This window comes from Equus quagga, unplaced genomic scaffold (assembly GCF_021613505.1).
Source record: "Equus quagga isolate Etosha38 unplaced genomic scaffold, UCLA_HA_Equagga_1.0 220_RagTag, whole genome shotgun sequence".
In the NCBI taxonomy this organism is placed as follows: Eukaryota; Metazoa; Chordata; class Mammalia; order Perissodactyla; family Equidae; genus Equus; species Equus quagga.
In genome coordinates this window covers 3,035,868-3,055,229 of record NW_025799647.1, presented here as the reverse complement: position 1 = coordinate 3,055,229, position 19,362 = coordinate 3,035,868, and the positions used below count along the sequence as shown (strand labels likewise).

Sequence of the window (19,362 nt, the reverse complement as noted above, 5' to 3'; positions counted from 1 at the left end):
ATGAACATTTCCCTTATTCCAATTGTTTTTGCAAGCTGAGAGCAGAACTTGGATAGCACTCCTAGCTAGGGTGGTAATGAGCTCTTCTATGACCCTAAGATGAGAACCCTCTTTAATTGCCCCACTGCCAAAAGTTTTTGAAAAGAGACTAACTGAAAATAATAATAATATAAATCCACTAAAGGAATCTAACTAAAAATAAATAAGTGACTCCTAAGAGGGTACATCATAATCATTTTGTGAATATTAGTTCCTGAAAGATCTCATCTTCACAGGCAGCATGTTTTAGAATATAGTGCCCTGAACCAAGGATGAAGAAAACTTAATTTTATTTTTTTTGTTTGATAACTAATAGCCTTATCTTGGTAGTCATTTATCTTTCGGTATTATTCATTTTCCTATCTTATAAAAAGGAACTAAAAATAGTTTACCTGTATCCTTGAAACGATGTGACATTGAAGGTTGTGGCTTAAAAGCTTTGGGATTCTAAGAGAAAAATGCTGTGTAAGTGCTAATTATTTTAATATTGTTCTATGTCGCTTAATATTAATGATATCTTCCTATCTTCTTCCTGATCTTTATCAAGAGAAGTAGTACACATGGACCATACTGAAATGGGTCTATTGGATACTTACACCACTGGCAATGTTAGTAAATGGGATGATTTATATTTCCAGTAGGATGTCTGTATTATTTAACAATCAAAAAAGTAACTGGAGAATGTCAAATTGGTAAAAGTTCGTGTTTTATTTTATGTTCTTTAATGTAAAATTTTCCCATTTGGTATTGTGACTATGTTCCCTTCGCTTGAAACCCTTGAGATGAGAGACAAGCATACTGCACTTCTTTGCCCAGGACCTTTATATTATAGTTATATAAAACAAAATGCATACAGGCATGTTTAATTTGTATAGTTTTGTGAGTTTCTACAACATCTGACAAACGTGAGTCTGAGGGAGGCTTTTCAATTATAAGAGATGTAAGGTCCTATAATCCCTTACTGAGACCTATGGTTGAGAAACCTGAGAGTCAGGGGAATGAAGATTAAATATTCACTAAAATAAAACAATAGAGATAAATGAACTTTAAAAATGAAATTTTTTGACGATTACTGTATGATTTCCATTTATTGTTGATCCTGAGATGATGATGGATCATTAACAGTAATTAGGGTAATTAGGAACAAAAATAATTTCTTACTGAGAAGAGATTTCTTTGAACCCTTTTTCACCTCTGTCATGAATCTTTGTGTTGTTTGGACTGTCTTTTGTTTCAGTTATGCTCTCACTGGCTTGTTGGCTAGTAATCACTTTGGATGGACATCATTATGGTCCAGGTTTTCTGATCAAGTTTTCTTAGGATGAATTAGTCATGTAGGTAGTCCATATAGCCACTTAGATCTGTGTAGAAAGCCCATCCAACATCATAGCCTCATAGTTCTGTGACTTCTGTAGGTTTAAGGTCTTTCCTCTCAACACCACTTTAGTAACTCATACTCGTACCCATAGCCACACCCAGAAGTCTTTCATCACCATGAGCTGTTCTACCTCTGAACTTCTTAACTTCAATATCTCATTGCTTATTTAGTCTGCTTTTATCTCTCTTTTTTGCTTCCTTTGCCATGTACTACTCTATGGCAGTCATATAGACCCTATTAGCAGTTCCCCATTCTCTCAATTCTGTGTCCTGCCTCTATTCCTTTGGACCCTTTCCTCTACTGCATAAAATATCCATTCCCCTGTTTTCCTAGAAAACTCTTACTTATCCTTCAAGACTCAGTTCAAGTGTGATCTCCTCTGTGACACCTCCTCTTAGTTCCCCCCCCAGGCAGGGTGACTAATCATTCTTGTATACCCCTACTACTACTTCTACTTTAATCATTTTTCATTTATTTACTGAATTAACTGTCCTCAAGGAAAACATTTCCAGAATGTTTTGAAAGCTGTAATCAACTTCTTTTCCAGCATATATTAAAATGTGTCAAAACAAAAGATCAATGGGGGGCCCATCCAGTGGCATAATTGTTAAGTTCGTGCAGTCTGCTTTGGCAGTCCAGCGTTTGCAAGTTCAGATCCCAGGCGTGGACCTAGCACCACTCGTCAAGCCACATTGTAGTAGCATCCCACATAAAATAGAGGAAGATGGACATGGATTTAGCTCAGGGACAGTTTTCCTCAAGCAAAAAGAAGATTGGCAACAGATGTTAGTTCATGACCAATCTTCCTCACCAAAAAAACCCCACAAAAACAAAAAGCAGTGGATCCTAGAGAAAGGAGAAGAGTTAGAACTTAATAGAGCTTATCTAGAATTGGTAACTTTGTCCAAATAAGAGGTAACTCTCCTTTGGCTCCTCAAAAATATTATCAAAACAACCTGTTGATAATAAAACTGAGCTTATTCTCACCATATGGTAAGGAAGAATGCCACTTCAACAGTCTTGTGTCAGAGTCAGAGTCAGAGTCTCAGAAAGGAAAGAGCAAACTCAGGATATTTATGAGATTTTGAACTTTGATTTAAAGCAGATATTTTAATGTGGGGGCTTGATTAGAATTAAATAAGGATCATGATACAATCATTTAGGAATCATAGACACAGCAAGGCAAGGGGTTCTGAGAGTCCTGGTATATAAACTTTCTTTTGATACTTTCTATTTAAGAAGTTTCTGGAATGAACAATAAAGTTATTTACAACTTTTATCTTCCAGGGAAAAGTTTTCTGGAATAGTAAAGTTATGGTGAAAATGACAGTAGAATAGTAATGTTATACTAATGAAGACAGTAAGCTGTGTAGTTACAGATGGTTTCAGGTATCAGGGTTCCCTTTGTGGAGTCTTCAGCCTGAACTTAAAGATAGACCATTAGCATCTAAAAATGTGATCACTTGATCGATCCAGACCTTCACCCCTACTTAAGGAATCATAATAGTATAACAACTATCTAGAGAAGTTGTTTCAATCTTCCTAAGTGTCAAGTTTTTCTGTGTTTGTTGTTGTTGGATGATCATTTATTGAACAATTTTATACGACTTTGGCTGTATAGTAGCATTTAGGACTGTGGAGATCACACATCTGAACCCTGCAACAAGAATGTGAGAAGGATTATGATCAGAGTTTGCAGTCCTTTTCTCAGCCAGGAGCCAAGAATGTCCAAAATTAAGCCAAGAACAACTATATGCCACCAAACTGGACAACCTAGAAGAAATGGAAAAATTCTTAGAAGCATACAACCTACTAAGACTGAATCAGGGAGAAATAGAAAATCTGAACAGACCAATTACTAATAAGGAGATTGAATCAGTAATCAAAAATCTTCCAATGAAAAAAAGCTAGGACCAGATCGTTTCACTGGTAAATTTTACCAAATATTTGATGAAGAATTAAAACCTGTCCTTCTCAGATTCTTCCAAAAAATTGAAGAGGAGAGAACACTCCCAAACTCATTTTACAAGGACAGCATTACCCTGATACAAAAGCCAGAAAAGGATGCTACAAGAAAGGACACTATCAAGGGCCAATATCCTTGATGAGTGTAGATGAAAAATTCTCAAAAATATACTAGTAAACTGAATTCAGCAACACATTAAAAGGATCATTCACCATGATCAAATGGAATTTATCCCTGGGATGCAAGGATGTTTCAATATATGCAAATAAATAAATGTGATGCATCACATTAATAGAATGAAAGAAAAAATCATATGATCATCTCAATAGACACAGAACAAGCATTTGACACTCCGCTTCGGCGGCCCAGGGTCTCACCAATTCGGATCCTGGGCACGGACATGGTACCACTCATCAAGCCATGCTGAGGCGACATCCCGCATGCCACAACTAGAAGGACCCACAACTGAAAATGTACAGTTATGTACTGAGGGCTTTTGGGGAGAAAAAGGAAAAATAAAATCTTTAAAAAAAAAAAAAGACAAGAGATAACAAATGGTAGTGAGGATGTGGAAAAGAGGGGACCCTGGTGCGCTGTTGGTGGGATTCTAAATTGATATAGCCACTATGGAAAACAGTATGGAGGTTCCTTAAAAATAGAACTGCCGTATGATCCAGCAGTTCTACTTCTGGGAATATATCCAAAGGAAACAAAAACACTACGTTGAAGAGATATCTGCACTTTCTTGTTCATAGAAGCATTATTTAGAATAGCCAAGACATGGAAAGAACCTAAGTGTCCGTTGACGGATGAATGAATAATGAAGTTGTGATATACAACATGGTGGAATATTATTCAGCCATTAAAAAGAAGGAAATCCTGCCATTTACAGCAACGTGGATGGACCTTGAAGGCATTATGTTAAGTGAAGTTAGTCAGACAGAGGAAGATAAATCCTGTGTGATCTCACTTTTATGTAGAATCAAAAACAACTAAAGTCTTAGAAAAAGAGATCAGATTTGTAGTGACCAGAGGCAAGGGGTGTGGCATGGGGCAACTGGATGAAGGTAGTCAAAAGGTACAAACTTTCTGATATAAAATAACTAAGTACTGGGGATGTGATGTACAACATGATGACGATAGTTAACACTGCTGTATGGTATATATTTGAAAGTAAAGAAAATAGATCCTAAGAGTACTTGTCACAAGGAAAAAGAAATTTTTTTTTGCATCTGTGTGAAGTGATGGATGTTAACTAAACTTACTGTGGTAAGTATTTCACAGTATATGAAAGTGAAGTTACGCTGTACACCTTAAACTCAACCAGTGCTCTATGTCAATTATGTCTTAGTAAAACTGGGGAAAAAAATGAAAACAAAATTAACCCAGGAGAATGGATCTCATTCTCAATCTGAGGAACATTCAGAATAAGATATATGGTTATTAGCCAAATTACCTAATTTTCTGACTTTTTTGTTTGCTTCCTGGATCTTTTTAGTAGTGCACAGTGATCTAAGAGAAGTCTACAGGCATGTAAGAGCAGTATTCTCACCCAAAAGCAGCTCAAGTTATACCTTGACAGGCTAACATTGTATCTAAAGTGGTTGAGTCACTGCCATTATAATTTCATTAAACTTTCAAGTGAGGAGTCCTTTAGCCTTGGTGGCATTATCTAACTTGCCTCCTATTCTCTGAATCATGGCATATAGCAACTCCCTACTTTCTGGGCCTCTTGTAAAGCTCAAAGTAAAGAAGTTTAATTAAGGAAGTAAGAAATCCAGAGTTTTCCTTGAGCAATTAGCATTTTGATTCTTAAATCAAGGCTCACTTTTCCTACTTTTTAAAAAATTAAATAATCTATCCTTTTTTCTTTTTGAGAAAGATTAACTCTGAGTTAACAGACGCCACCAATCTTCCTCTTTTTGCTGAGGAAGATTGGCCCTGAGCTAACATCCATGTCCATCTTCCTCTATTTTATATGAGGGATGCCTTCCACAGCATGGCTTGACAAACGGTGCGTAGGTCCGTGCCCAGCATCCTTGGGCCGCCAAAGCAGAGCACTTGAACTTAACCACTACGCCACTAGGCCAACTCCCTATCTTTTTTTTCTTAGAAAAGAAACTGATGGGCTAAAATGGACTCTGGATGATGTTATCAAGATAATAAGTTCCTGTCCAGTTTGCAGGTAGTAGCCAGCAGGCTTTTGTACCACAAATCCAATGCCAATCACTGGGGGACATCCAATGATGTATTTTTGGCCAAAATACCCCTGTGTGCTTATCACATGTTATAACATTTGGAGCCACTCGTCAAAAATAATTTGGTACCAAACAATAAAATTTGAAGTATTGAGATCAGTTAGTAGATCTAAAACAGAAGAGAAATAATGTATCTTACTTGTAGGATGTATGAAACTGGGACAGCCTCCAAATAATACATCACTGTGTCCTAGTTCTCTTACAAGTTCTATTTCTGTTAAACTTTGGTTACAAAAGCTAGTTCCCACCAAAAAAAATCCCTGAGTATTATTTTGATGGAGACAGGAACTTTCTCTTCTAAATATGACCTAAGAGGGGGTTTAGAATTTTCATCTCATTTCATGGCCTACTATGTAGTTTGTCATCTGAAAAGTCACATAATAGTTGAGTCCAGTTACCCAGGAAACCAATGGATTCATTACAAAGACATAGAAACAAAGGAATCTGGGTGGCTACCAAAGAAAAATGTGTGCAAAACCCGTTTGGTTATATGCCTTAGCTAGTTCACAAGTAAATAATAGACAGATATTAGACGCATACTAATGAACGATTAAGGATGTAAAGAGCAATATTAAGAATATGGCAATATAGATAACAGTTCAAAGAAGCCTTAAACCAGAGGGAAAAGAGAGGAAAATAACAGCAAAAGTAAGGAACAAAAGAGTGCAGTTTAAGGGGGGCAATCAGCCATCTTGTTCTATGGATCTTGGCTAGAAGCTCTCTGCATCTCATATAGTCAAAGGTCTTAAGAGGAAGATGTCTCTTTCAGAGGATTCTCTGCTTCTAGAAGCTTCCTAAAAACTCCTCAGCTTAAGATCTTCCATAAATTAAGGAATGGATTATGCCTCTTTGAGAGCCATGAATCCGAGGATCAAACCTTTGGAGTTATCCTGCTGTGCTCATTGTTAACAGTTCTTGATAAGGTCCTTTCCAGTGGGGTTCCAGAGCCGTTTTTCTCTGATGTCATCTCCAAAAGACCATGTCTTTGGGTTTTAGGTCATGCAGGGGTTATTTGGAAGGGTGTTGAGGAAATGCTGCTCATACCTTATAAGATTTAGTATATAGCATGAATAATCCCTTGCAATATTTAGCCATGTCTGCATGCAGTAGCGTGGAATTTAGAATCAAAGGTGATATTCCTAGATGTGTGGACTGGCCGGTTACTAATTCGTGTGATAGAGTTGATGAACCCCAGAAGGATTTTATCTCATTGGCGTTAAAAACAATCCTTTAGGCCATGGAAGTTCAAGGTCCCTAAGAGTTTAGCTAATTTGATTTTCAGAACTATGTTTGTTCTGTCTACCTTTCCTAAAGTTTGAGGGTAAGATTAACAGTGAAGTTTCTTAGTAAGTGGCAAGGCTTTATAAAACTCTTTAGTAATAGGCCCAGTAAAATGGATGCCTCCATCACTAGAGATATGTCAGAATTCCCTGAGTTGGGAACATGAAACCAAGAAAATTTTGCTATTGTTAGAGTTGTAGCTCTCAGTCAAGGAAAGACTTCAAACCATCCCAAGTTTAAGCAGACAATGACCAACACGTACTCAAAACCCACTGCAGAGAGTAGTTTTATGAAATCCGTTTGGAGGTGTTAAAGAGGGCTCTGAGGTTTGAGCTCTTCTCCATGTCCCACCTCAGTAGTTTGACCAGGATTATGTTGGTGACAGATGAAATATGGTAAAGCTTTCCCACCAATTATGTACAGTGGCAAATTTGTTTTTCCACTGATAGGTAATTTCATGTAAAATTTTTACAAGATTGCTTTCTGAGGTTTCAGTTCTACTAAATAGCCAATAGTACAGTTTACATCTATATTTCTCCTGGTACCTCTTTTCCAACTCTGGAGCTACTCCCTGGCATTCTATAATAGAGGCTTTGAACTCTATTTTGCTTTTAAACCAAAGACTTGGTCCCTTGGGATATTATATGGGCCATAATCTTAGTGAGGGCTGTCTGTCTGCCATGATGATCAGTCAAGGCATTTCCTTTAGCCTCCATAGGATCTCCTTTTGTCTGAGCTCCTGTTTTTATAAAGCAACATCCTCAGGAAGGATTAGAGCACTTAAAAGTTATATAAATTACTAACAATTCTTAATTGAGCTTCCTGCTGAGGTCAAGACCGCCTCCTTGTTTCCAAAGCATTTCAAAATCGTAGAATAACCCAAAAGCATATATACCATCAGTGCATATATTAACCCTGTTATCTCTAGCTTACTGAAAGCTCCCGTATGCTCAGAGAGTTCTACCATCTGGGCAGATTTGCCTCTGGCAAAGGATCATATTCTAGGGATGAAGTTTTATGATAATTAGATAGGAAGTTATTGAAGAGCTAATTTTAACTCACGAAAGGCCTGTTCATGTTTGGTGCCCAGGAAAAAGGTTCAGTTTCTAAGGACTTGGTTAAATCTTATATTGGCATGGCAATTTCAGAAAAGTTGGGAACTCATTGCCTGCAATAGTGAATGAGACTCAGGAACCCTTTTAATTATTTTAGTTACTGACATAGGAAAGCTTTTTAAAGTCCATACTCTGTCAGGAATAAGAGATTTACTTCCTTGAGATAAATCATCTTCTAGGTAATGAACTTTACTTAGATAAAATTGTAACTTCTCTTTGGAAACCTTTGTGAGTTAAAATAGTAAGGAGATAGATGAAATCAGTCTTAGAGCTCACTCCATCTTTAGAACACAACAAAAAGTTATCCACATATTGAGTAAGAGTAGAATCACAGGGAAATATAAAGTCCTTCAGGTCCTGGTTGAGGACTTGTGAAAAATAGGAGAGTATTTCAATAAACCCCTAGAACATAACAGTCCAGGTATATTATTAATTTTCTTAGGAGAAGGCAAGCAAATAGTGACTATTTGACCTAAAGGTTCATTAAAGAAAACAGAACAAAACTCTGCACTGTCAAACATACAGCCTCAGGAGCACTGAAGATAACATAGGTTTGGAGATTGGTACTACATGGAAGTGGGAAATGACTATTCTATTCTGGACCTGATGTGCCGAACAAATCCGTATCCCCACCCATTGGACTTTTGATTGGAAGAATAGAAGTGTTACAAGAACTAGTACAACATATGTTGAATCATTTCTCTATTTACCTTCACCTATTAGTTTTAGTGCTGTTTTAGCTTCTGGTTCAAGAGAGTGTTTTGCACTCTGGGATGGAGGTTTAGATGGCTTGATTTGAATCTTTTTTTTTTTTTTTTTTTTTGCTGTCTTTCTCCCCCAATCCCCCCAGTACATAGTTGTATATTTTAGTTGTGGGTCCTTCTAGCTGTGGCATGTGGGACGCCACCTCAACATCGCCTGATGAGTGGTGCCATGTCCGTGCCCAGGATCCAAACTGGTGAAACACTGGGCCACCGAAGCAGAGCATGTGAACTTAACTGCTCGGCCACAGGGCCGGCCCCTTGATTTGAATCTTAATGGGTTCAGCTCCAGTAATCTTCCCTATATTCATTGAATTTTTGCTCACAAAATGAAAGAGATCTGGTATCTCCTTGATCTTCAATTTGGATTTGATTTAAACACAAAGGTGCCAGTAAATCAGTATCCAAATTAGCTGTAATCTCATTACAAGTAGAAAAGTTGTTAGGGATTTCAAGTAAGAGACTTGGGAATTTATCTCAAGGAAGTAAATCTCTTACTCCTGACAGAGTATGGACTTTAAAAAGCTTTCCCATGCCGGTAACTAAAATATCAAGGGAATATTTAATCTAGCAATTCCATTTATACAGTATACCTTGCCTATCAAGTTAGCAGGTGCAAGATCACAGAGGAGGAATGAACATTCCTCTGTTAAATGTCCAAGGGTGACAGTATGAATGACATGGAACTATCAGAAAATTATTAGGGATACCCACCAATGAGTAGTTTTTTGCTCCAAAGGAGAGATTGTGTAACAGTGGTAGTGTTTAAGGTTGCTATTGTATGCCTACATCAATAAAAAAAATTTTGCAAGATTGTCCTTTAATTTTCAGAGAAATTTCACCCTGAGAATTTGAGGGTAAAACAAAAAATTGGGCACTTGGTTCCCCCTCAGAGCACCTTAATTAACTCACTTCATTTTTCTTCCTTTAGCTTCTTAGCTAAAACAAGATAGTCTTTTTCTCCATGTTCTTTTTATATATAGTATCTATACATGTCTTTTTCAAGAGATCCCCTCTTTTGGAATTTACTGACCCTGGTAGGAACATCTAGTAGTTTTATCTGTAAGGCCATCAATTTTTTCTGAATTTTATTTTATTTTTGTTTTAGGATATTCAAAATATTCAGGAAGGTGCTGGATGAATGGCATTGGTATTATTTTTCATATTAGTTTTTGCTTGCATACTAAATCCCCTGTTTGGCTTAAGACTGTTTACAAAAAGCTAAAGGAGAATTAGGAGTCACATCTGCTTTAAGATCTACTCCTGAGTGCCATCTAAAGGTGTTAAAGAGCCTATCCCTGATGTCTCCAATGTTCTCATCCTTTCTTTGCCTGTAAGATTGAATCAGAACCCAGTCTACTTTCTGGGGAAAGACTTTAGAAATAGCCTTCAAGTTGCCCAACTTCGATATCCTTTCTAAACCCCCCTGGTTTCCGATGCAATTCAGGGTCTTCTAAGTCACTCTCAAGTTCTTCTCATTCTGCCTTTCCCATGGAATTTTTTGCATCTCAAGCTTCCACTAACATATGAACTAATTGTTATAGATCTGAAAGCCCTGGATTATATATTTTTTAAAATATTCTAAATTTCTCTGCAAATTTCACCCTGTCCTTTCTAGGCTTTGCACAGTCATTGATGTCTCAACTCAGAGGAAGAACAAGGTTTAAAATCAACTATGAGGGGCTTTTTTCTGTTCTGAAGGAAGTTTAAGAGGTAACTAAGCTTTGGAATTTTCTAGCCAGCCAGAAGGAAAGGGGAGTACAGCAGAGGGAGAGATGGGGCAGAGGGAAATGGAGGAATATCAGATGGGGAAAGAGAAATAGTAGGACAAAATGTACTAGATTCAAGATGTGGTTTTGGAAGATCTAAAAGGGGCATTATTTTAAGTTTTTCACATTTTTATTTTGCTTTGGCCAAAGAATTTCTTGAAGCAGTTTTGGAACCTGAAATTCTTTGGGATATTTCCTCATACCAATAAAAAAATCCAGCCCGTTACATGTGTGGAATTTTGTTCTTTTTTGTTCAACAGCACCTCTCAAACAATTTTGTTCATATCAAAATTCTCCAAAGTGGCCACTGTTATTCTACATTATCCTTGGCAGAATTAGGGATAAGTGCACAAATTTGGGTTATAGCATAAATACATATAAGAAGTAGGAGTCTGTCTTGGAAGGGGCATGGATTTAGGTTTAGACTAAGACAGACTTGTGGACCTATGAATAGTCCATCCAAAGTGTTGCTTGGGCACTTCATGCATCAGGCTCTCCAGCCTAATGGCTGAACCAACTACAAACTGACATATGTATAGTTCCAGAGCATGGAAAGGTTTGAAGAGGAGCTCTCCCATAGCCAACTCTCACTAACAAAACAAGAACAAGGGAAGTTCTCAGAGGTTGATGAGCGCAGGGCAAAGTTTATCCAAGGACACCACTTTGAGAAGAAACCTGAACCTCTCAATTCCCATGGCCAGTTTTCAAAATAGATTTATTGGGGCCTATGCCCATCTTTTTCCGTATAAATTTTCCCCTTATAGAGGTATAGCAAAAAAAATGACAAGGATAGACAGAGACAGATAATAATATTGTCAGTAATAAGACACGTTTCTACCAAGGATAAAAGTTTTTTCAAATTTGATCTGATTATCAAAGGAGTCTTAAAAAAGTTTTTTTACTCCTAAGAGACAAAATAAACTTGGCAATTGGGAAACTCAAAGAAAAGAAATCAATCAATGTGAGACTGACTTACCTCACCGTAGTGATTAATGACACTCCCATTCCCCAAAGCAGGAGGCTCAAGGGGCCTCAGAGGAGCTTGCTGTTGTCAAATCAAGGGTCTTGGGCTTTGGTGGGAAGGTCAGTTTTGACTGGGTCTCCCTTATGGCCTCTAAGATTGTTGAATGCTGGCTCCCACAAATAAGAGGTTACCATAGTAAGGGAGAGCACTACCTTCACAGAGTCTTCGTAGCATGTCAGTGTGAGTTCAACATTGAGATATTTATGATATTTTGAAGCTAGGTTAAGTTGAGTCTTTCATTGTAGCAATTTGATTAGAATTGGGTAAAGATTATGATATGGTAGTTTAGGATCGGTGGACATAGCAAGGCAACAGTTATCTGTGTGGGTGGTATGGTTTTGTTTTATTTTTTAAAATTTTGGCCTTTCTACTCTACAGAATAACATTTCCATGTAAGCAAAATTAATTATAACCTGAGCAAAGCTCAAGTTGAGCAAAAGAGCCAGTGCTACCTCCAGGAAGTCCTGCTGGGATCCCCAGGAATAAAGACAACATGTTAAAGTTGTGATTTGAATGGATTGATTTTTTTGGTGTATTAGATCATTTAGCTACAGTCTTCAGGTGTCAGTCAGCGTGAGTTCCCAGGAGGTAGGCATGGCTTATGCTAACAACATAACCAACTAGGTAGAGATAAGGAGCTATATTTTTCAGAGAAGCAAGTCATTCTAAATCTTAAGTGACTAAAACAGTTCGTTTCATTTGATTCATACTCAAATTCCACTGGAGTCTGAGATGAAGTTGCATCTTCTCTTCCAAGAATGAAGTCTCCAGGTAATGTTTCAGATGCTATCTAAAGCAACTGTCGTTCAAATACAGGGTCCATAATTTCTCTAATTGCTAGGTTACTCTGGTTTCTGGAACATCAAATGAATCACCATGGCTGCCAAAGTCCACACAGAGCCAGTTATCAGTGTCCTTTATTTTTATTTTTTTTAATTGAGATGAAATTCACATAGTATAAAATTAATCATTTTAAAGTGAACAATTTAGTGGTACTTACTAAATGTATGATTTTGTGCAACCACCGCCTTTAATTCCAAAACATTTTCATCACCCTAAAAGGAAATAGCATACCCATTCAACAGTTACTCTCCGTTCCCCACTGCCTCCAGCCCCTGCCAACCGCCAATCTGCTTTCTCTCTCTAAGGATTTGCCTATTCTGGATGTTTTATATAAATGAAACTATACAATCCCATTTGAATGTAACATGTGATGATTTTTGTCTGGCTTCTTTTGCTTACTGTTTTCGAGGTTCATCCATGTTGTAGCATGTATCATTATTTCCTTCCTTGTTATGACTGTGTAATATTCCATTGTATATTTATACCACATTTTGTTTATACGTTGGTCAGTTGATGGACATTTGGGTGTTTCCACCTGTTAGCTATTGTGAATAGTGCAGCTTTGACCATCCCTATACATGTATTTGTTTGAGTACTTGTTTTCAGTTCTTTTGGGTATATACCTAGGAGGTAAAATTGCTGGGTCATATGGTAATTCTATGTTTAACTTTCTGAGGAACCACACAACTATTTCCCCTGGTGCCTGAACCATTCTACATTCTCAACAGCAGTGTACAGGATTCCAGTTTCTCTACATCCTTGCCAAAACTTGGTACTTTTCCCTTTTTTTCATTATAGCTATTCTAGTAGAAGTCAAGTGGGTCTCACTTTGGGTTTGACTTGCATTTCCTGAATCAGTAATGATATGGAGCGTCTTTTTATGTGCTTGCTGGCCATTTGTATATCTTCTTTGTAGAAATACCCATTCATTCAAGTCCTTTGTCCAATTTTTAATTGGGTGGTTTGTCTTTTTGTTGTTGATTGTAGGAGTTATTTATATATTATGGGTACTAGACCCTTATCAGATATATCATTTACTAATATTTTCTCCCACTCTCTAGGTTGTCTTTTCACTTTCTTGATAAAGTCCTTTGATATACAAAAGTTTTTAGTTTGGATGATGGTCAGTTAATCTAAATTTTCTTTTGTTGCTTGTTTTGTTTCTTTTGTTGCTTGTGCTTTTGGTAATCTGTCTAAGAATTCATTGCCAAATCTAAGGTCATGAAGCTTTGCTCCTATGTTTTCTTCTAAAAATTGTGTGGTTTGGCTCCTATATTTAGGTCATTGATCCATTTTGAGATAATTTTTGTATTTAGTGTGAGGTAGGCATCCAACTTCATTCTTTTGCATGTGAATATCCAGTTGTCCAGTGCCATTTGGTCAAGACACTATTCTTTTCTCCATTGAAAAGTCTTGACACCCTGGTCAAAAATCAATTTCCCATAGATATATTAGTTTATTTCTGGACTCTCAATTCTATTCCATTGATCTATATGTCTATCCTTATGCCAGTATTACACTGTTTTGATTACTGTAGCTTTGTAGCAAGTTTAGAAATTGGCAAGTGAGAGTCCTCCAACCTTGTTCTTCTTTTTCAATATTGTTTTGACTCTTTGGGGTCGCTTGCCATTCCATATGAATTTGAGGATTGACTTTTCCACTTCTGAAAAAAAAAAAGCCACTGGGATTTTGATAGGTGTTGCTTTGTGTAGTATTGTCATCTAACAATATTAATATTGTTTACTTATTAATTAACATTAATAGATTAATATTGTCTTCCACTTTATCTTCCTTTGGATCTTAACATGAGGCTCACTTTTACGTCTCAGGTATTTGTACGTTTTCACAATGAAGTAGGCCATGGCATGTCAGCATCTGGTGGAATTATCACAGAGTAATTGGAATATTTCATCTCTGGAGGAACTTTTATCACACAGATGTTTCTTGCATTTTCTTGCCTCAAAAGTGAAACCAGGGGCCGGCCCCGTGGTCAAGTGGTTAAGCTCACACACTGTGCTTCTACAGCCCAGGGTTTCACCAGTTTGAATCCTGGGCGCAAACACAGCTCCACTCACCAAACCATGCTGAGGCGGCGCCCCACATGCCACAACCAGAAGGACCCACAACTAAAAAAAAATGCGCAACTATGTCCTGGAGTGCTTTGAGAGGAAAAAGGAAAAAATTTTAAAAAAAAAAAGTGAAACCAGCGTATCAATGTCAAACTTGGGACTAGTATGATCTGCTATGCCAGAACCTAGACATCCCTCTCTAGCTACCCCTCCACCAGTTTCTCCAGCCATGCCAAGGGTCAGGCAGCCCAGGCCAATCTCCAGTACTGCAGTAGGTCATGCCATGGCCAACTGTGGACACCAAGGCCAGAGCCCTGTGCCCAAAGCATGCCTCACTCACTGGGAAGGGGCTCTGCACCACAGCAGTTGCCAAGCTGTCTCCAATGTAAGGATTTGGGAGTGAGGATTTAAAAGAGTCTTGGTGTGCAAACTGTCTTTGATGCTGTTTAAGAGCTAATGGGTCTTTCAGGAAGTTCCTAGAATGAAAAATGAAGTTATTTGCAAGTTTTATCTTCCTGGGCAAGAATTTTCTGGATTAATGAAGATGTGTTGATGAAGATAGTAGAATAGTAAAGTCATGTTTCAATTCTCACTCTACTGTAATCGCCACCATTAGTTATCTAGGCAGAAATATCCCTAGAGTACAAAATAATTTATCTGCACCCTGACTTGGTGAAAAGGCATCCTTGTCCATTTAACTATATGTAAAATTCTATGCTAAAATAAGTAAAATAGAGGCTTTGGGTTTTGGGTTAAAGACAGACTGACTGTCTCCTTTGAGTGAATTAAAAGATTTTACCACTTCAGCAGCAAGAAACTGGAATAAGGACTCATCTGAGTCACTACTGAAGTAAGGGATTTCCCATGGCCCTGTTTCGGAATGGACTCAGCCTTGCCCCCCTTTTCCAACAACTCTTTTCTTTCAAATTGTTTTGCCAGTTCTCAGAGACTAGCACATTCATCCTGGGTTTCTAATGGGCTTTTAATGTAAAAATAATTTTATCTTAAAGACATTTTTACTTGAAGACATTAGTATTTTATTGGAGACATTCATTATATAATAAAACGGGGTTCAATGGGATGCAGATGAGATAAATATCATTCATTAAAATTCTTACCAGAACTATTAAATGAAAATTTTAGATATGTTAGTTTATCTGCAGCTAACTTTCGTGAGGCTTTGCTTTTTTTACTTTATGTGTAAAAGTTTGCTGGTCTAATTCTAATCCACTGAACCTTATGACTTTAAGGGTCCCTCCCACTGATCTTAATACTCCAGGCAAAGGTTTCAGAAATTAGATTTAATTTAAAATTGTTATATAGCAAATGATTTTCTATTTATAAGACCACTTATCTTATATCTCCTTCTTGTTCACATTCTTTTAATACTCATACATAAATATCAGATATTCCATTTTTGCAATCATTTTAATGATAGTGATCTTAAATATCTTCAAGAACCCTGTTTATCATTCTACCATCAGGTTTCATAAATATTACCTGTAATGATAGATCCAGTCCATTAAAACCCCTTAGTATTTAAAATATTATAGGTCCCAAATGTTAATTATAATTTAAGAAAGCATTAAAACAATTTCCAATACACAAGATTTGTGATGTAACCAGCCTGTACCCTCTAAATTGATGTGCTGCTAAAATTCAGGCTTATACACAAGCAGAGCAAGTCATTGCCTTTTTAATGTATTTTGAGGTACAATGAAAAATCTGCTGGTCTCAACCACCTACCCTCGTTGGCTCATCTTATAAAAGGAAACATACTCCAAGGTTAAACTACCTATGTTCAAATCTTGGTTTCTCTGCTTGCTACCTGTGTGAACTTAGGCAAGTGCTCAGTTTCTCTGTGCCTCAGTTTCCTCATCTGTAAAATAAGGATAATGAGAGTATTTACTTCATGAGTTACTCTGAGGATTAAAGAGTAAAATGCTTGGTACACAATAATCACTCAATAAATGTTAGCTGCTATTATTGTTATTACTCCTAGTACTACTAGTAATTACTGTTGTTATTATAATAATTGTTCTTCGGAGTGAAGTCATTGTCTTCAAAAAAAACTACTACTTCAATGAAAATCTGCTAACTGATTCGGGTAGCAAATTAAGCCTTTAAAATCCATTAATCAGAGGCCGGCCCAGTGGTGCAGAGGTTAAGTGCCCACCTTCCGCTTTGGCGGCCAGGGGTTCGCTGGTTCAGATCCTGGTGCGGCCATGGCACTGCATGACAAGCCATGCTGTGGTAGGCATCCCACAAATAAAGTAGAGGAAGATGGGCATGGATGTTAGGTCAGGGCCAGTCTTCCTCAGCTAAAAGAGGAGGATTGGCAGCAGATGTTAGCTCAGGGCTAATCTTCCTCAAAAATAAATAAATAAATTTATCAGATAATCTGGCTGCCACCTCTGAGGGTTGAGTTTTAAGAAAATGGGTCCATACAAAACTAAAATTATACTCAAAATTACACTCTATTAATAGTATAAGAGACAGAGAAAGCCTAAAGGAAGGCAGGTCAAGGTTGGATACTACTTTTAATCACTCCCTCCTTCTCGAAACAATTATCTTCATTGGAATTACTCTCCTTTTTTTTAACTATCTGTTTCCTTTTTCTCCAGCCTCTTTGAAGGCCGCTACTTTTGGCCCAGTCATTAAATAGCAGTGTTTGAATACAGAGTTCTCTCTTAGATCTTGCGTTCATACTCTATGTTCTGCACGAGCAAGGTCATTCACTCACGAAGCTTCAGTAAACCCCTATTTTTTCCCTACTTGAAACTTATATTTCTAATCATCTATTGTAGCTCTCTTCTTGGATATTCCAGTAGTATCTCATACTCAACATGAGCAAAACTAAACTTATAGTATCAACCTGCTCTTCTTCACATATCTCAAGGTATGATATCACAATCCATCAGTTGTCCAAACCAAAAATCTTTACAGTGTTTGTTTTTTATCCCTCTTCCTACAGCCGTTTTTATCTTTCTAAAATGCAAATCTAAACCTGTCATGCTACTTTCATGACTTCCACCTTTTAATAGTTGCTTATTGTTCTTAGATAAAGTCCTAACTCCTTAAAATTGTTTACTTTCTAGCTTCTGTTTACCTCTAGTTTGACCTCTTCCACTCCCACCTTGAATTCAGTGCTCCAGCCATGTATAAACTTTGAATTTGCAGATAGTTCCCTCTTTCCCAAAATGTTGTTCTCCCATATCTTTTCCTAGATAACTCCTAATTAGCCTACATTTCCTCTAAGAGGTTTTTTGTCACCTCCCAAATCTGAGCAAAGTGCCCCTCATATGTTCTTCACCAGTGCCCTGTAGTTCCCTTACTTTATTGGAGGCCTATTTACAGGATAATACTTTTCTGTCTTCTTCACTGTTTCCTCCACTCCACCCTAAGCTCCTTGCAGTACCTCATCTATCTTGTTCAGTTGTACTATTTCCAGGAACTAGCACAATGACTGTCTCTCAATAAATGGGTTGAATGGATGAGTGAGTAAATAATGAGAGGAAAACCTTGGGCAAGGAGAGCAGGCAAGGGACAGCAGAACATCCAGAGTAAAAAATCAGAAAGGGAGCAGAGAAGGAAAACAATAATCGTTAGCAAAAACACTAATCTCTTTGTTACCAATACTGTTTTTCTTAACTCCTCATTCTATTCAAATTATTTCGTATTTTCTTTCTGGCCCTTATCCCTTCGTTGTCTCTACTGCCACCCAGATTTAGGACCTTTTACTACCTCTTGACTGGAGCATATTATCATACTTTTTGGTTCTAGTCTTATGCCCTTCAATCTATCCTAGAAATATAAGGATATTTTTAGTCTTCTAGTTAATTTTCTTGCACTTTGCTATTTAAAAAAAAATGGATGTCTTTTGTCTTTATGATCCCCAGAAAAGAGAATTATGAAATAGGCCTTGAAGAGGTATGCTAATTTCTTATAGTTCTTATTTTTAGAAGATTTTTCCTAATTCTCTCCTGCTGCAATCTAATCCCTTACCTTCTTGGTTGGCACTTACTAAGTCAGACAAAGGCTGCTTATCATCATTTTTTCTTTTATTTTTTGCATAACTAAAGACAATTAGCAATTCACATCTGTAAATATTTATTGAGGTACTGTTTATAAGCACTGCCCTTCTCAACTTTGTCATCTAATCTCCTAAATAAATCAACTGTTTCTTTCATATATCTTCATGTAGTGTATTGACCAAGTTCTCAAATATTGTTCCTTTTTCTGTTTGTGAAGAAGAGCCTTTTCACTTTACCTGTGATCTCTCTTCCCCCAAGCCAGCACAGCTCACCATGATCAGCAGAGAAACCTGCCTTGCAGCCTCTCAATGGAGGGAACACAAGAAAGAAGAATGGAATGTGCATCCAATGTTCCATCTTTTCAGAAGGCTGCTGAAGAAACCAGTTTCTGTCTCACCTGACTTGGAGCACTGTTGGAACTGGCATAGTTTGAGTGCCTCGGGGCCATAGAAAGCAATGGAGAACAGGAGCAGCTTGCATGACACCAGAGAGCCTGAAAAGGTGCAGAGGCCACCTGGCTCAGAATGATAGGGAGAAGGCACCCAACTCACAGCTTCTCCTTTGTGAAGAAGGGAGAGTGGAGCATGTGTCCAGCAGACCAGTTTTTCAGTGGACTGCCTGAAGGACTGATTTGTGTCTCACCTGACTCATGGCACTTGTACTGGCATACTTTGGGTGCCCAGAGGCCACTGAGAATAAAGAAGAGCAGGGTGGCTTGCTGCTGCAGCACCAAAGAGCCTGCAGTACTGTAGACAGACACCAGAGGGAATAAGACATTATAGGCTCTGGGAAAAAATTGATAAACCTCTGATTAGGAAATTACAC

The 19,362-nt window shown here is 37.6% G+C and overlaps 1 protein-coding gene across 4 annotated transcripts in view; it reads left to right on the top strand.

The window, feature by feature from the left end:
* Nucleotides 1–19,362, top strand: part of LOC124233758 (gephyrin) — a 574,265-nt gene that overhangs the window by 424,084 nt on the left and 130,819 nt on the right. The window lies entirely within an intron of this gene.